Genomic DNA, 16,228 nt, shown 5'->3' on the forward strand with positions numbered 1-16,228 from the left:
TGAGGTGGCTTTGAACCTGTGCGATCCTCCTGTCTCAGCCTCCCAAGTCCGGGGATTGCAAGCATGCGCTGTCACGCCCAGTGATTTCAACTTTTTTTTAATATTGAAGAAGAGGGATAAAAGAAAACCATAAAGATAATCACGCTGTATTTATGGTTCAAGAATTGCCATTCAGTTTCAAAATTTTGTTCAATTTGATTCTTAGTATTCATATTTAATCCAGTGAACTATCAGCAATTAACTGCCTATTCTCACTAAATACACTTCTTTCTCAAAGTTAAAACCTACAGATGGTCTAATGTGTTCCTAAATCAGAAAAACGTAAACCTTGGTTAGAACTTATTTTTCTGAACTTGAAAGTACAGGAGGAAAAAAAGAATAATAATTTGCTCTAAACAGAATATAAACTTATCATACTGTAAGCTCTTCTTAGTAGGATTTTTCATATAACTAAGTCATCTACCAAGGTGCTATTTGAAGTCTAAAATATATAACAAGAAGAAATTGATGCTAGACCATTTTTAATTTTCTGTAGCAAAATAAACACAAAAAGCACAAATTTCACTTTCATATCATCATTATTTTACAAGTATAAGTAATATTAAGAATTCAAGTGTAGTCAAATGCAAAACACATTACCTATATGTTAATATATAAACATAAACTAATGTACATCATGTGCCTTTGGAACAGCTGCAAAATAAAAGACATCAAGAGATACATTGCACTTGACTGTTCAACTGCATTCTTAAAGAGAATTTGTACCCTGCCTATGTAGTTATAGTTGTAAATTTCCTAACACTTAATTTAAATACCTAAATAGATATTTTCTTCCCACTAGTATATATGTCAAGAGTTAAAATTATGTTTTAATAAGAAAGTACTCAAAATTGTGTGTTTCATTCCTTAAAACAAATACTATTAGAGAATTTTTTCCTAAACCAAAATTCTTCCTATATCAAAATAGATTATTATTTACAGGTAATACATATAGAAAACAAGAATACTATTTTTTTTTTTTTTTACTTTTAGAGCAGACAAAAAACATCTAAAAGCTATCTAAATAGTGTGGGTCTTTGTACATTCAAAAGGGTCTTAGTTCATTTTATATCACTTGGTATTTTAATAGCTAGTAGAAATAACTTTGACATTCTAAAATTGCTAGTTAATCTGAATTCAAATGATATCAAGCATATACTTGGAGGGGCAATGTGTTTTTATAAAGAACCACTAAAAAAAAAAAAGCAGTAACTGACATCAACAGACTATAAACATCCAGTTGAAGGCACCAGGAAGCATTTACTACTTTGTCATCACAGAATCTCCACTTAGTTCAAGATTAGGAATAAAATCAGCTCTGGAACTGGTGATTTGGCTTTGGTTACTGAGGTTTTTTCGTTCTCACTCTCTTGTCTCTTCTGGTTCCTCTGAGCCAGTTGTTTTTTCCAGTCCCTTGGTTGGTCTGCTCTGTAGCTGGGATTTTGTCATGTGTTTGCTCTGTACTGTTATTGAGAACATCTTGTTCCTCTAAAGTTTCTTCACATATCTGGTTCTCTGATGAAGGCATACTTTCTGATGATAAGGGGCCTACTGAGCTTGAGCCTTCCACTGTCTGCCTCTTCTCAAAACTAAATTTTGGAAGTCTTAGAGCCTGGGGTCTAGTTTTTCTTACAAGATTAAAAAAAAAAGTGGGCATGTTGAAAAGCAATATATTCAAATTCTTCCTTCAAAGCCATGCCATTATGAGAAAATACTGCTTCTTGTGTGGCCCATCACCAACTAAACATTCAACAGTTTGATCCACAGCACCTCCTTCTCAAGGAATAATGGGTCTTACTAAGGGTGGAGCTGGAGGATAAAGACCTATTCTAGACACTGAAGTAGCAGGGAATCCAAGATGTCCAGGTAACACATTGTACAATAGGGCTGGACTACCAGCTCTTTCTGTGGTCCATCAGGAGTTGAGGTGCCCTTTGGAGGCCCAGGAGATAATCAAACTTGTGGACTACCACTTCAATTAGAAGTTGTTGGTGTTGGAGAAAGGTTTCTTTGAGCTACCATTTGCTGACAAATCATTGGGTAAACATGGATCTTTCCTCCTGCAGCAGCAGCAGCAGTTTTTTTTTTTGTTTTGTTTTTTTTTTACAGTTATTTACCTTATAGTTACAGCTGCTCCAGCAGATAGTGGCTGGATGACTCCTTTTTTTAAGAATTAGTTTATATGTTTCTTTTTCCCCTACTACTTCAAGTATTTTTTTTCTTCTGTGATCTAAAATCATCCAGTGCTTCATATCAGTGGAAAAGCAAAAAATGCGAGTGTCATGGCAAGTCTTACTGTAAATTCGTCAGGAAGATACCACAGGTTAAGCATGTAAACAGATAGAGAACCAAGGAATAGAGAATTACAGTTTCACCCCATAAGTTTTGTAATCTCTGTTTTCCCTAAATTCTTCTAATGCTTTAGTTTCTTTATTTATACTTTCTAGAACTTTCTATACTTTCTAGAATAGCTGAAGGTTTTGTCCTCCATAGAGAAACTAATCCACCCATTTTTTTTTAACTTGGAAAACTTGGAACAATGATAAATATCATTGATTGTTCAAAGGAAGTCATAGATGATTGAAGTGGGTACAGCCCATCCCTGGTGTCTACCCAGCAGGCATAAGCCAACACTATTTTATAGCTTTTAAAGTCTAATTTGTAAGCCATAAAATGTAACCATTGTAAGAATATAATTCAGCAATTTTTAGTTGTGTAACTACCACCAAAATATAGTTTCAAAAATTTTTAGTACACTAAAAATTTTCTTCATGCCCAGTGTCCTGTTCCATCCTCAGACAACTTCATTCTGATATGTCTCTATAAATTTATATGTACAATGTTAATGTGTAAATACATTATAAAATATATGTAAGCTACTAAATTATCTCATAAAATACTTACATAAAATTACATACATAACTTAAATTTACATACAAAATTATATATACTAGTGCACATATAAAATAAAATGAACACATGAAAACTAAAATAAGTCAAAAAAAATAATTTAGTATAGTGATTAAGCATAAGGGTACGGACTAGTGTGTAATTAGGGACTTTGAGGGAGGTTCTAAAGTAATATTAATTTTGAATTTCTTTTTTTCTTTTTTTTGTGGTGCTAGAGATTAAGCCAAGGAACGTTCTATCTCTTAGCTAAACCCACAGCCCTTTTTATTTTCATTTTGAAACAGGATCTTGTTAAGTCGTTGAGGGTATCACTAAGTTGCTGAGGCTGGCCTCGGCAATCTGTGATCCTCCTGTCTCAGCCTCCCAAGTACTGGAACTACAGGGAAAGGCAAGCGAGCCCAGCTCCCAAAATTGTATTTCTTAGACTTCCGGGAAGATGGCGACCAAGAAAAGCAGGGCTTAAGAGCCCCACCAACAACCAGTCTCCATTACCACAAAATCAGCGCCTTTCATAGCCAGAAAACACCATCACCAGAGAAACAAAAAAATCACCAGCCTCCAGAGAGAAAGCAGACTGAGAACAGAGCTCAGAGCCACAGAGGAGATACACCGGCCTCACGCCCGAGGACACGGCAGCAGCGCCATACTGCCGGCGTGAGCGGCGAGTTCACCGGATGGCTACAGCAAGCCGAGGTGAGCCTCTGCGGAACAGCCAGGTGGGATTTCTCGGCGCAGGGAGCATCTAAAGCTCCCAGTGGCTGAGCTCAGCACACGCTGCAGGGATTCAGAGTGGAACTCAAAACCAAGAAGAAATACGCCAGCCTCACAGCCGAGGGCATAGCGGCGGCGCCATATTGCCACCGCCGGCAGCAGCAGCGAATTCACCGAGTCCAGTACAGCTACATCTACATACTCAAGAACAGTGAGTCAAATTGCGGGCCACAGAGGAGAAATCCCAGTACTGTACTCCCTGGGACTTTACCCAGTGGGGGAGTGGCGGTGGCAGAGATATCACACCATAGGAGAACGTGTAACCTGGCACCCCCCACAGTCTAAAGCAGCCTCTATCGACTCTCTGGGTCAGAGACTCTGTGATACAACCCAGTAAAGGAGTAGTGGGGTCTGAGATACTACTGACTCGAGATCCAGAACACCTTAAGTGAAGTCATAGTGACCCAAGGGAAGAACCCAGAGAAGGCACAAACTTCCGAAATCATGGGAAAGAGGAATAATACTGGAGCAGTGAATGCCCACAACCCCACAACATCAGAACCCAATAAAACAGAAAATCAGAGATTTCTAGAATATCAAATCAGGAAAATAACTGTAGAAATAATAGAGGTGCTTCGAAAAGAACTCAGAGAGAGCCAAAAAGAGATGAAGGATGCAATTAATGAAGTAAAGGCCTCAATTCAAAGCACAAACAACCGATTAGACCACATGGAGAACAGAATCTCGCTCTTAGAAGATGATCATTCCAAAAATGAACGCATAGTTTCTAATCTAGAAAAAAATATCCGACAGCAGGAAATTGATATTGAAGAAATATGGGCCTATTTTAAGAGAGCTAACCTAAGAATAATTGGAATAGAGGAGGGAAAAGAAAGTGAAAACAAAGGGATCAACAATCTCTTCAAGGAAGTAATAGCAGAAAATTTTCCAAACATAGAGCAAGAGGTTGATACACAGGTCCAGGAAACTTATAGAACTCCCTTTAGACAGGATCGGAGAAGAGGTTCCCCACGCCACATAATTGTCAAAATGACCAATGTGGAAGCCAAGCAGAGAATCTTAAAGGCAACAAAAACAAAGAGCCAAGTGACATTCAGAGGCAAACCAATTAGAATCACTCCAGACTTCCCAAGCCAAGTCATGAGAGCCAGAAGGGCTTGGAGTAACATATTCCAAACTCTGAAAGAAAACAACTTCCAGCCAAAAATTTCCTACCCAGCAAAACTTTCTATCAAATTAGATGGAGAAATAAGAAGCTTCCATGACAAACAGAAACTTAAGGAATTTATGTCTTCAAAACCAGCGCTAGAGAAAATACTCAAAGAGATTAACTACAAAGAAGAAATAGGTAACACACACCAGAACCAGAGAAACAAGATTTTCCATCCAACAGACAACTAAGATTGGTTATCTGTGGAGATTCATTATTTATGTTAGTCTTTTACCTATCTCTAAAGGGTATTGTTTGCCTTTATTGTTGTTAATTTTTAGGATTTCTAGTTGGAATATTAATATACCTTCAGATATAGCATTTGGAAATATTTTATCCCATTCTATTAGTAACTGTTAACTCTGTTTACATTGTCTTTGGATATACAATTTTTTTTATTTTTTAGGGAGTTTGTATACTCTTCTGTTGCCTGTGCCATTGAAATCATATCCAAGAAATCACTGCCAATTTCAATGTTGTGAGGTTTTATGACCCAGATTTTCTCCTAAAAGTTTATAGTCTTAAGATTTATATTTAGGTCTTTTATCTATTTTGAGTTAATATTTGTATATGGGATTAGGTAAGGGTCCAACTTTATTCTTTTCCATGTAATTATTATTTTTCAACAATATTTATTTAAAAGATTATTATTCCCACCACCAAATATTCATGGAAACCTTGTCAAAAATAACTTGACAATATAGGGAAGAATTTAGCTCTAGGCTTTTATTTAACTCCAATGGTGTATATATCTGCCTTTAGAATAGTACTACACTGTTTCAATTATTGTAGCTTTATATGGTTTGAAATCAGAAAATATATATCTTCTAGCTCTGTTCTTTTTCAAGATCGTTTTGGGTATCTAGAGTCCATATTCCATATTAGGATAGATTTTTTTTTTCTGAAAAATAAATATATAAATATATGATAGTTTCACCTAAGAAAAATAGAAAAAAAATATTCTCTGGTAAGAAAGAAAGTAAAAAGAAATATTGAAATGTTATCTTTAAGTCATCAAAAGCTTGGTATCAGACAAATGAAACTTTTATGTGAAATTATCATTTTTAATTTTTGATAAATTGCTATAATACTAGATGTCAACCACTAAGCCACGCATGGGAGGGAGGGATGGGGAGAGAATGGGGTGGGGATCGGGTGGGGGCTGACTGGGCGATGTGTGCATGTATGTCTACAAAAGTTTGTATCCCACTATGATGTATGAATACAGTGCACCAATAAAAAAAAAAAAGAAAAAAAATTGTATTTCTTTTTTTTCTTTCTTTTGGTGGTACTGGGGTTCCTGGAAGCCCTTCTACCTCGGGGCTACACTTCCAGACCTATTTTTGCATTTTCATTTTGGAAACAGGGTCTCCCAAGCCAGCGCGCGGCTGGCTTCGAACCTGCGCGATCCTCCTGTCTCCGCCTCCCAAGCGCGGGGATTACAAGCGTGCGCCACCACGCCCGGCAAAAAAATTGCATTTCTTAATAGGGGTAGTGACTATATAGGCATTTGCTTTTTCATAAATTCTTTTTTATATTATAAAAACATATTTTACATTTTCCAAATGTATATACATCATGAAAATATTAATGAGGGGCATAAAAGGATATATTCTGTTTAAAGAAAATCATAAAATGAATTATTATAACATAAAAGTAAGTTTATCAGAAGTTATACTAAAATATAAGTATCACCTATCTAAATTAACTATATCACCTATTAAAATAACTCTATAATTAAATATACAAAGATTGTATTTTGCTCCAGAAATTTCTGCAAATGAAATCAAATGTAGGTATCTTCTGGGAGTGCTGTTAACTAAGTATCACCATGTTGAGGTGTGGCATGGCTGTAGTTGACTTTTTCACTTTTTATAGTATTAATATATCAATTCATAACTTGTTCTACTATTGACAGACATTTGAGTTACATCCACTTTTTTGTCCTTAGAAACAGTGCTGCTCTGAGCTTTCCTGTACATATCTTGATGCACAAGGCAGGGGTATATTACTAGAAGTACGGTCACAGCATCAATGGGGCATGTGCGTGTTGAACTCTACAAAGCAATGCTAGCTTGTATTCAGATGAGAGACTCGGCGGCAGTTGTTGAACGTTGCTATGACTCCACATTTTCACCAACATTTAAGATTTCATTTTCAGAGGCCATTTGTGTTTTCTTCAAAGTTTTGCCTATTTTTGAATTAGCTTATCTTGATGTGATTTTTAAGATATTTCATTCATGTTATCTTTTGATGAACAGAAGTTTCATAATTTATGATGTTTTTAGTCCTTTCCTTTATATTTTATACTTTTTGTGTTTAAGAAATTCTTTTCTACCCTGAAAGAAAATTTTTTCCCCTTTTCCTTGTACTCAATGCTAAAATGAGATAGGCAAGTTTCTTTGTGTGTTCTTCTGAGCAACTGGTTTAGTTCTCATTTACCAATATACTGAGGTTATAACTCAGCTTGAAGGGGATTCTTCCTTAGTTTCTCCCACGCCCTGAGTAAGGCTAGGGCTTTATCTTTTATCTTCCACACCCTATGCAGGTGAGAAAAAACAACATAGATGCTCACAAAACTGGGGAAACAACACTGAGAGCTTTTGGCATGGGACCACACTTCTTTGGCCCTGACCATCCATCAGAAATGGACGGCTCACATTCTCCTGTCAGACTGCAGGAAATGAGGAGCTGGGCAGTACAGTTGTTGTGACCATTGCTACAGGATAACCACGTGCCTCCCAAACCGAGCTTGCTACAAGAAACAGAACAGACACAGTGATCCTTTCTGTTTTTGTACTCCTGAGTGGCTTATCAGCTTGGTGGAAGCTAGGTCATGTGTGGAAACTAAGCTGAGACATTTGAGCTTTAGTTTTCCAGCCACTGGCCTGCAGTAAGGCATACAATAGGGAATTTAGATTGGAGTTTTGAATAATCTATAATGTCTACTGAGAGAAAAAGAGACTTCTGCCCTGTCTTCAGGCTGAGTTATATGAAATATTGGCAAGAACCAAAACAAAAAGTAAATTACAGCAAAACTCCCAAAGAGTGTAAAAATAAATAGTCTTCATTTGTGCAATTTGTGGTGGAGAGTGGTGTCCTCAGTCTCAGGTTTTGGTTTTATAATTTAGACATGTCAAGTTTTCATGGCCTGTAGAATATTCAAATATGTTAGGTAGCTGCTGATTCTATGAATATGAGATTCAGTACAGAGATCACTGGAAACTTGCACAGTGTTAGGAAATCAAGGGATGAGCATCTAGTAGGAAAGGATTGATTATTAGTGTTGACGTTGATGGGAGACCTACGAGACCAGACACTTCCTTCAGCTTGCATTTGTACAAGGTGTGATTCTAGAAGATACTGGTCTCTGGAAGGTGCCTCTGACTTTTATGCAGAGGTGGCATCACAACTATATAGCCGTATGTAGACTCTGAGTGAGAGGTAAACATGTTCAATAGTTTTAGTAAATCATTGTTCAACATTCCTTGTGGTTGTGAAAATTATAGGGGCAGGTACCAAATTCCAGTGGATGGAGGAAACTGAGGACTGAGCAATCATCCAACACTTACTTTAAAGCATGTTTGTTATTGGGTTGTCGTTCTTCTTCTATCACTGGGCTCTGAGGCTCTTCATCTTTATATCACTGCCAGTGCTGTGGCTACCATGAACATGATTCACAAACATCAACTTAATTATTGCATTATGTGCCTCCTTTACTGATTTTTAGAAAATCTGTTCATTTTCTCTTTTTATTATTCTAATTGTATCTTTCCTTTAGTGGCTATAAAATGAAATAAAAATTGTATTGCTAATTATATTTTTAGCTTTTCTATATTCATTTATTTAGTCTCATAGTCTTATGAACATGTTCTGGACTGAAATGTATGCCCTTCAAAGGCATATCTTGAAGCTGCAGTGGGACTGTATCTGGAGATAGAATTATAGGAGAAATTAAGGTTAAATGAGTGATAAGGATGAGACTCTCGTCCTATAGGACTGCAGCCTTAAAGAAGAGGGAGAGAGGGAGACAGACAGACAGGCAGACAGACAGAGACAGACATCACATGAGGAGGACACAACAAGAACGTGGCTGTCTACAAGAGAAGAAGAAAGTGCACCTCAGAATTGGATATGCTGGTGCCCTGATCTTGGACTTTCAGCTTCAAAAATAGCAAGAAAATATATTTCTGCTGTTTAAGTTCTGAGGAGGTGAGTTGTGTGGAAATACTATAGATGAGTAAGTGAGGGCAGTTCATGAGGTAGAGCATTCCAAACTCCAGGAACAGCATATTCAAAGTCCCTGTGGTGCATCCACAAAACTAGGAGAGATGCCTGTGATATGAGTTCAAAGATCAACAGGGACTATGCAAGAGACGAGGCTAGGAAATGGGCACTGGTTCCATTGTTTATGATCTTGTAAGTCCAACTTAAGGGCTTTGATCTTTATCTTAAGAGCTGAGAAGTCACCGAGAGGAAGTGACATGGGCTTTGAGTTAAAAAAAATCACCTGAGTTACAGAGTAGAGTGAATTAGAAAGATAGGAAATATGGATGCAGGGGCCTATGTACTTTTGGTTTTAAAGATTTCATCCTTGTACCTTCTCAAAGTACAAACAGAAAAATAAGGCAGTCTAATACAATTTTGTTTCCTTTATAATTGTAAACACTTTAAACATTTAATTAAAAATAATTGAGTAATAATGTTAACCTGGTGAAATGTTTTCTACATAACTTTTTCCTGTGGTGTTCACAGCTCTAGTAGTTAAATAATACAGCTTGCTCACTTTTAATGAATTGGCTAAGGGATTATTATTGTTTACGTTGGAAATGCCAAGTGTTAAACACCTTTATAAATGTTATAAAGATCCTATAATGATAAAAATCTAGCTTATAATAATACAATTAAGTGATAGTCTAATGCACAGCAACTGAAAATACTGCCTGCCCTTAAGGAAAGAGCTAAACTGTGGTGCATTAGCTCCCCCTGCTGCTTAAACAAATCATTTCATCTATAAACATTTTGTCAACATTTTCCTGAAAGCCTTACATGACATTAGTTTAGTTTCTTTGTCCACTTTCCTCCACACAACAAATTTGAGGCATGAAAATCATGTTTAGTAAGTTTTTTGAAATTGTAATAAAAAACTTTTCTAATATTCAGTTTAGTTTTTATCAAAAAGACAACCTGTATGCTACTGCTCTAAAGGCTTTAAATTCTGCAAATTGTTGTTTTTAGTTTCATAGTTCTTCTTAAAATATGTCCATTAAAATTATTTTAGGACTGAGAGTGCAGCTCAGTGGTGGAGCATTTGCCTAGCACAAGTGAGGCAGTTGGTTTGATCCCCAGAACAACACCCATATAATTTGTTTTTGCATATTTATATTTGCATGTTTTTAATATAGTAACTTAAGACTTACAAACTTAAATTTAATGGTTGTATGATATGTATAATTATATTAGAAATAAATATTTTACAGTATCATGCATATATTTCTTTTTCTTTTCTTTTACATTTGCCTGTATTTACATATAAGCGAATTAGTTGTCAGTCTTTTTTATAGTTGAGGCTTCTGCATTTACCTTGGTCTTTTACTGAGCTCTATAAGTTCATTTTCAGAAAAGAAAAATAGAATATTATACCCTCAACCAGCCTTTTATGCTCTTCTTACATATATCATTTGCTCTGACTTTGTTTCTTTTTAGTTTGGAGAAAAATGTGTGCTTGCTATAGTTCTTAAATGATGAAGGTCAGATCGGGGTATCATAGAACAGAAACAGCTATGGGAGATTTTGTGTGTGTGTGTGTGTGTGTGTGTGTGTGTGTGTGTGTGCATGCGCGTGTGTATGTACACATCTCTCCCTATGTAAGTTAATGTGTTGTTTTTGGTTAATTTAAACATAAGTTAATGCTAAATTTTTAGATTATTTTTTAAGCTTAGGGAATAAGAGCAATGGCATGCCTTAAGGCATACTCAGGCCACAGATATAAGAAAGTGTATTGCTGTACAAACCATAGTGGCTATTTGGTTAGGAGGTTACATTGGAAGCTTACAGGCTGAGTCATGAATTCTGAAGCTAGATTGACTGACTAAGTGGAAATCTTAGCTTTGCTACTTACTGTGTGACCTTGACAAGTTACTTAAAAGTTATTTAATTTCTCTTCTTTCAATGTCCTTATCTTTAGGATAGAATTTTTAAAAATTTGTACCTGGGGCATGGTAAGCATAATATAAATACTTGTCACAGTAAAAATCAGAAGGATAAGTATTGTCAGACTTCATCTATCTATAATTGTTACTCTAACGTTCATTCATGTAGGAATGTTCATGAAGCATTTCAAACATTTATGCAGCTTCTTTGTGTTAGGAGCAATGTTTTGCGATTAAATATATGTTTGTTGGCGTTTCATCACTGTGATGTATATAATCAACTTAAAGGAGGAAAAACTTAATTTGGCTTACAGTTTCAGTCTGTGGCAGGCTTCTCCATTGCTGTGGGCCTTTAGGAGGCAGAGTGTTATGGTGGAGAAGACTTGGTGAAGCAGAGGGGCTCCCTGCCTGGTGACTGAAAAAGTGAGAGAGAGAGAGAGAAAGAGAGGAGTGAGCTAGGGACAACATGTACCCTTCAAGGGCATGTGCCCAGTGGCCTACTTCCTCCAACTTGTCCCCATCTCCTACTTTTTCTACCACCTCCCAATAAATACCATCAAGTTCTGAAGCCATCAGTGGACTAATCTACTGATAAGATGAGAGCCCTCATGATCCAGTTGCTTGCCCAACACCCTACCTCTGAGCATTGCTATGCTGGGAGCAAGCCTTCAACATTCTAGAGCCAAACTATAGCAGACATCACGATCAGTTTATATGGTTAGATAAAATACTGAGGTGTGTATACAGAAAGTTACCCAGTATAGTTTCTGCAAGTTAAGAAGTAATCTACTCAATTTGTGTGGCCAGCCCTGTGTCCAGTAGTCACTCAGTAAATGTTGCTAGGTTGGCTGCAATTACCTTCCTATGAAGTAAATAATCTATTCTTTTTTCCAATATGGAAATTTTTCTTTCTTTTTTCAACTTACTCTCTCCCTTTCTTCTTGCTCATGTGTTGACAATTTTGAAAAGTTTGGACCTAATAGTGAAAATATAATTTTATAAGTATGGATAGTTCACACGATAAATTTGGTTCTTCAAAAACTTTCCCCAGCCAGGCGTGATGGCTCACACTTGTAATCCCAGCATTCGGGAGGCTGAGACCAGAGGATCAGGGTTTGTGGACAGCCTCAGCTACTTAGTGAGGCCCTTTGTAACTCAGGGAGACCTTGTTTCAAAATAAAGAATAAAAAACAATAGGGCAGGAGGTGTAGCTCATAGGTTGAATGCCCTTGGGCTCCATCCCCAGACCCACAAAAAAACAAAAACAAATCAAAACAAAACAAAAAAAACAACTTTCCCTGTACTTTCATTTTGTTTCTGAGGCAAAATATTTAGTTTTCTTTTTTTTAATTGAGTCACTTTGAATATGTTTCCCAGAGTTTCTTAAAATATAGATAGATTTGTGGGCTGAAGATATGGCTCAATGATAGAGTGCTTATTAGCATGTGTGAGGCCCTCAGTTGAATCCATACTGTGTGTGCACACACACACATACACACACACACACACACACACACACATTTGTTTAGCCTACTTCACTGTGTTATAATGGATCTTGGCCCTTTAGAACTAAACTGTTGAGAATTCAAATTGTTATATGAAAGTTTCTAACAATATAGAAAATAAAAACAAGCACAAATATCATCAGGGAACATTTTAATAGTCTTTAATAGTAAGAAGAAAATGCTTTAGAAGAATTAGAGGAAGTAAATATTACAGTGAAAAATAGAGCTTTCATGTACAGCTTAGGCACCTTTCAATGGCTCAGCATTTGTTAAGTGCCTATTTTATTTTAGGCACTCTCTTAAGATATAAAGATACAAAGTGCATGCCCCATGGAGCTTATTAACTAACAAGGTTTGCACTTCAGAATTAAAGCAAAAAAGGCCCTACTATTTGTACTGGTGCTTTTCAGGAAATGAAATCATTTTCCCAGCATGAAAAACAAGGTATGTGTCATGAGCATAAAAAAATGAGGTTATATTTTAATTGTTAGGATATATAGAAATTAAATTGTAGTCTCCTCTTGGTATCTGTGGAGGCTGGGTCCAAGATCCCGATAGATACCAGACTTTATAGATGCTCAAATCTTTTATGTAAAATGGTGTATGTATATCTCTCTTTACTTTAAATCATTTCTAGATTACTAATAAGGCCTTATACAGTGTAAATACTTTTTAGACTATTGTTTAGGGAATAATGACAAGAAAAAAGTTTGTGTGTGTTCACTACAGATACATTTATTTTCTTGAATAACTTTGGTCTGTAGTTGGTTGAATCTATGGATGTGGAACCTTAGATATAGAGAGTAATTTATTTGGAAAATGATAATGTATTTGGAAAATAATTTTTCTTCCAAGAAGAATGTGTTTGTAACTATAATAATCCTAAAAGTAGTAACATGAAATAGGGGAAGTATTTAAAATTTGGAGTAACTTAAGGCATTTTTAACCATTTATATATTTATTTTTTAGTTAAATGGCTGCAGATTTTTCTATCTTTTGCCATTACACTCCACCTTTGAAGACAGCTTCCTCATCGTTCCTATTAAAGTAGATTGGAGTTAGAAAGGATCTTCAGTTTAGTGCTTTTCCCAAGAAACCTTTATTTACATATGAGTAGGAGAGAAAGGCTACTGATGATGAACTGTTATTATTGCAAAGTAATCACTATCAGAACTAAAAATTTAGGAAAGGCAGGTGAAGAAAGTACATAAAACCAAATTTTCCCGGTGTCTTAAGGTTCCTAAATTTAGTGGATATGCAAATAATCAGTAGTTTATTCAATGTGTAGTCACTCTGGAGGGTGGAACAAGAGTGTAAACTTCACTGACTAGTTAGGTGCCTCTGATGGAGGTGATCTGGGGACCACACCTTGGGAAATGCTGTCCTCAGGCAGCTCTTAATAAAGCTCACAGTTTTACTCTTTCTTTCTTTAGTGCTAAGTAGACGAGAACCTTACCAGAGTGTTGCTCTTCTATTTCGAACTGTGTGTAGAAATTGACATCCACAGATTTCTTAGACTAGTTCAGAGCCCTGGAATTACCAACGACTACCCATTGCCAGCGTTTCTCCCTGTAAAGGGCAAGTCTGGTAACAGTAGTAAACATCTCTCTTGTCAAGGGTTTGAGACAAGTACCCAAGAGTCTACTTGTTTTCATGCCATTTGTTGGCTGCTTATTGAACATGTGGAGGGAGGAGATCTGTCGTGACTCGAAGTTCCTCTTCTTGTGTTCAAATTGAAGGCACATTTTCTTGAGAAGTGTGTGTGTGTGTGTGTGTGTGTGTGTGTGTGTGTGTGTTGAATTTGGAGGCATCTATACCCCCAACCCTATTTTTTTTTTTCATTTGGAACAAGTTCTTGCTAATTCATGGATAATTCATGGCATGTTGGCCTCACATTGTGATCCTCCTAGCTTGCTCCACCACACCCAGCTTCTTGAGCTCTTTGAAAGAAGCTGGAGGGCTTTCTGCCCAGTAGCTTCAGCCTATAACCCCAGACTCTGGTGATGAAGGCAGGGCACTCATGTGGCCTGCTTGTGTTGAACCCAGTGTGGTTCTGCCACCTGTCAATTGCCACCGGGGGCAACTTAACTATCTCCCTTAACCTCAGTTTTCCTGTTGAGCTGGGTTCGTTATGAGATTATGGTAACTTAGTGAGAGAATGCATGTGAAATAATAAGCCCCAATCCTGACACTTAAGTCCTCCTTTTTATCTAAAAACACTCCTAGAATAGTTCTTAGTTCCATTTTCATTTCTTTGTAACTTTTTCTCTCTTTTAGCCTTATTCATGGTTACTTTGGAAACCTTCTAATTTTATCTGATATTTTGTAAAATTAAAAGCAACTTTTAAAATCTGAAACCTTTAGGAGGGCAGTTTAGGTCAAGCTATTAGCAGATACACTTTTCAAAAGATCAAACGGCCTGTCATGTGCTTCTCTATGTACAGACCTGCACTAGAGTGCACATATTCCTACCCAGTTTCAGATGGATCAGTGGCTTATATAGAAGTCCAGCTTCAAATATAGTGTTGTCAGTCAGAAAGTTTAACTTGTGCAAATACTAAAACAAAATCCAGAAAGACAGGGACAAAAAGTTTGTGTTTATTATGTAACTTAATTGGGATAATTTATGTTACACTCTGATTCTCCAAAGTGATTATACAAAAAAGATGATCTCTTGCTATTAAGAATTATTTGTAGTATATATAAGGTAATGACCTTTAACTTTTTCTAATGGGGGTTGGAAAACAAAATTTTATGATTTTCAGAGTTTTTTTGATCACTATTCTTTAAGGATACTTTTACCTGTTATTTTGTTTTTGATCAGTTTTATTATAATATAGTTTATATGTAACAAAATATACATTTCAGTAAATTTTGACCAATGTATACTTGTGTAAACATTACCACTATAAGATAAATAGCTTCTGTATTTCTATTCTACTTTGTTTAAACAGTATTTATTATATATATGTTTCTTATTAGCACCAAAAAAGTCTACATCATTCTCATTATTTGTTGTGGTATTGTTTTATTGTTTTCAGGGAGAACGGAGCTTAGTCCCCAGCATCTCATCTCTGAAATGCCATAGATATTCTCCAGGCCCTTTAGCCACTATAGCTTGTTGCCCTATTTCTTTATGGCCCACGTACAGACAAACTTCAGCTCAATCCCTTTGGCCCATTTGTTTCTAGTTTTCAGGAATGTGGCTTGGACTATTCCTTGTGTTACTCTCATCTGTTGTGTATTCAGATATGTATGCTGTTTTTTTCCCTCATTAATCTCTCAGAAGTTCCTCACAATTTTTGACAATGGAAAGCTCCAAATCTATATTCTCCACTTCAGATAATGATTCCTCTAAAAAATGTTTTCCGTAGGTTGTATAGTTTGAAGGGAAGAGAGATTGGAGTATGCGTCCCCTATGCCATTTGGAAATCAATAAACCAAAAGTTATATAATTTTTATCTATATTTCCCCCAAATAATTTAATCAGAAAACAAAGTATGACAAGCCTTTGCATGTGCTGTTGGCACTCTTGTGGAAAAAAATCCTCCTTTACTTGTAATTCTGGGGAATTAACCCAGGGGTGTTCTACCACTGAGCTACACCTCTAGCCCTTTAAACTTTTTTTTCAGTTTTGAACCAGGGTCTCACTAAGTTACTGCACACTAGCCTTGAACCTG

At 36.4% G+C, this 16,228-nt stretch overlaps 1 protein-coding gene and 1 pseudogene across 3 annotated transcripts in view; one reads left to right on the forward strand and one right to left on the reverse strand.

Moving 5' to 3' along the window:
* RNF180 (ring finger protein 180) overlaps window positions 1–16,228 on the forward strand; it is a gene marked incomplete at both ends in the record, with an annotated part of 184,951 nt that overhangs the window by 4,270 nt on the left and 164,453 nt on the right. The window lies entirely within an intron of this gene.
* Window positions 1,303–11,616, reverse strand: LOC308270490 (endoplasmic reticulum junction formation protein lunapark-like; annotated as a pseudogene). Its single transcript has 3 exons — window positions 11,516–11,616; window positions 7,467–7,646; window positions 1,303–2,011 (listed from the first exon to the last, which is right to left on the reverse strand). The product of its transcript is annotated as an endoplasmic reticulum junction formation protein lunapark-like (transcript).

Source organism: Muscardinus avellanarius, assembly GCF_963383645.1.
Source record: "Muscardinus avellanarius genome assembly, chromosome: 1".
Classification (NCBI taxonomy): domain Eukaryota; kingdom Metazoa; phylum Chordata; class Mammalia; order Rodentia; family Gliridae; genus Muscardinus; species Muscardinus avellanarius.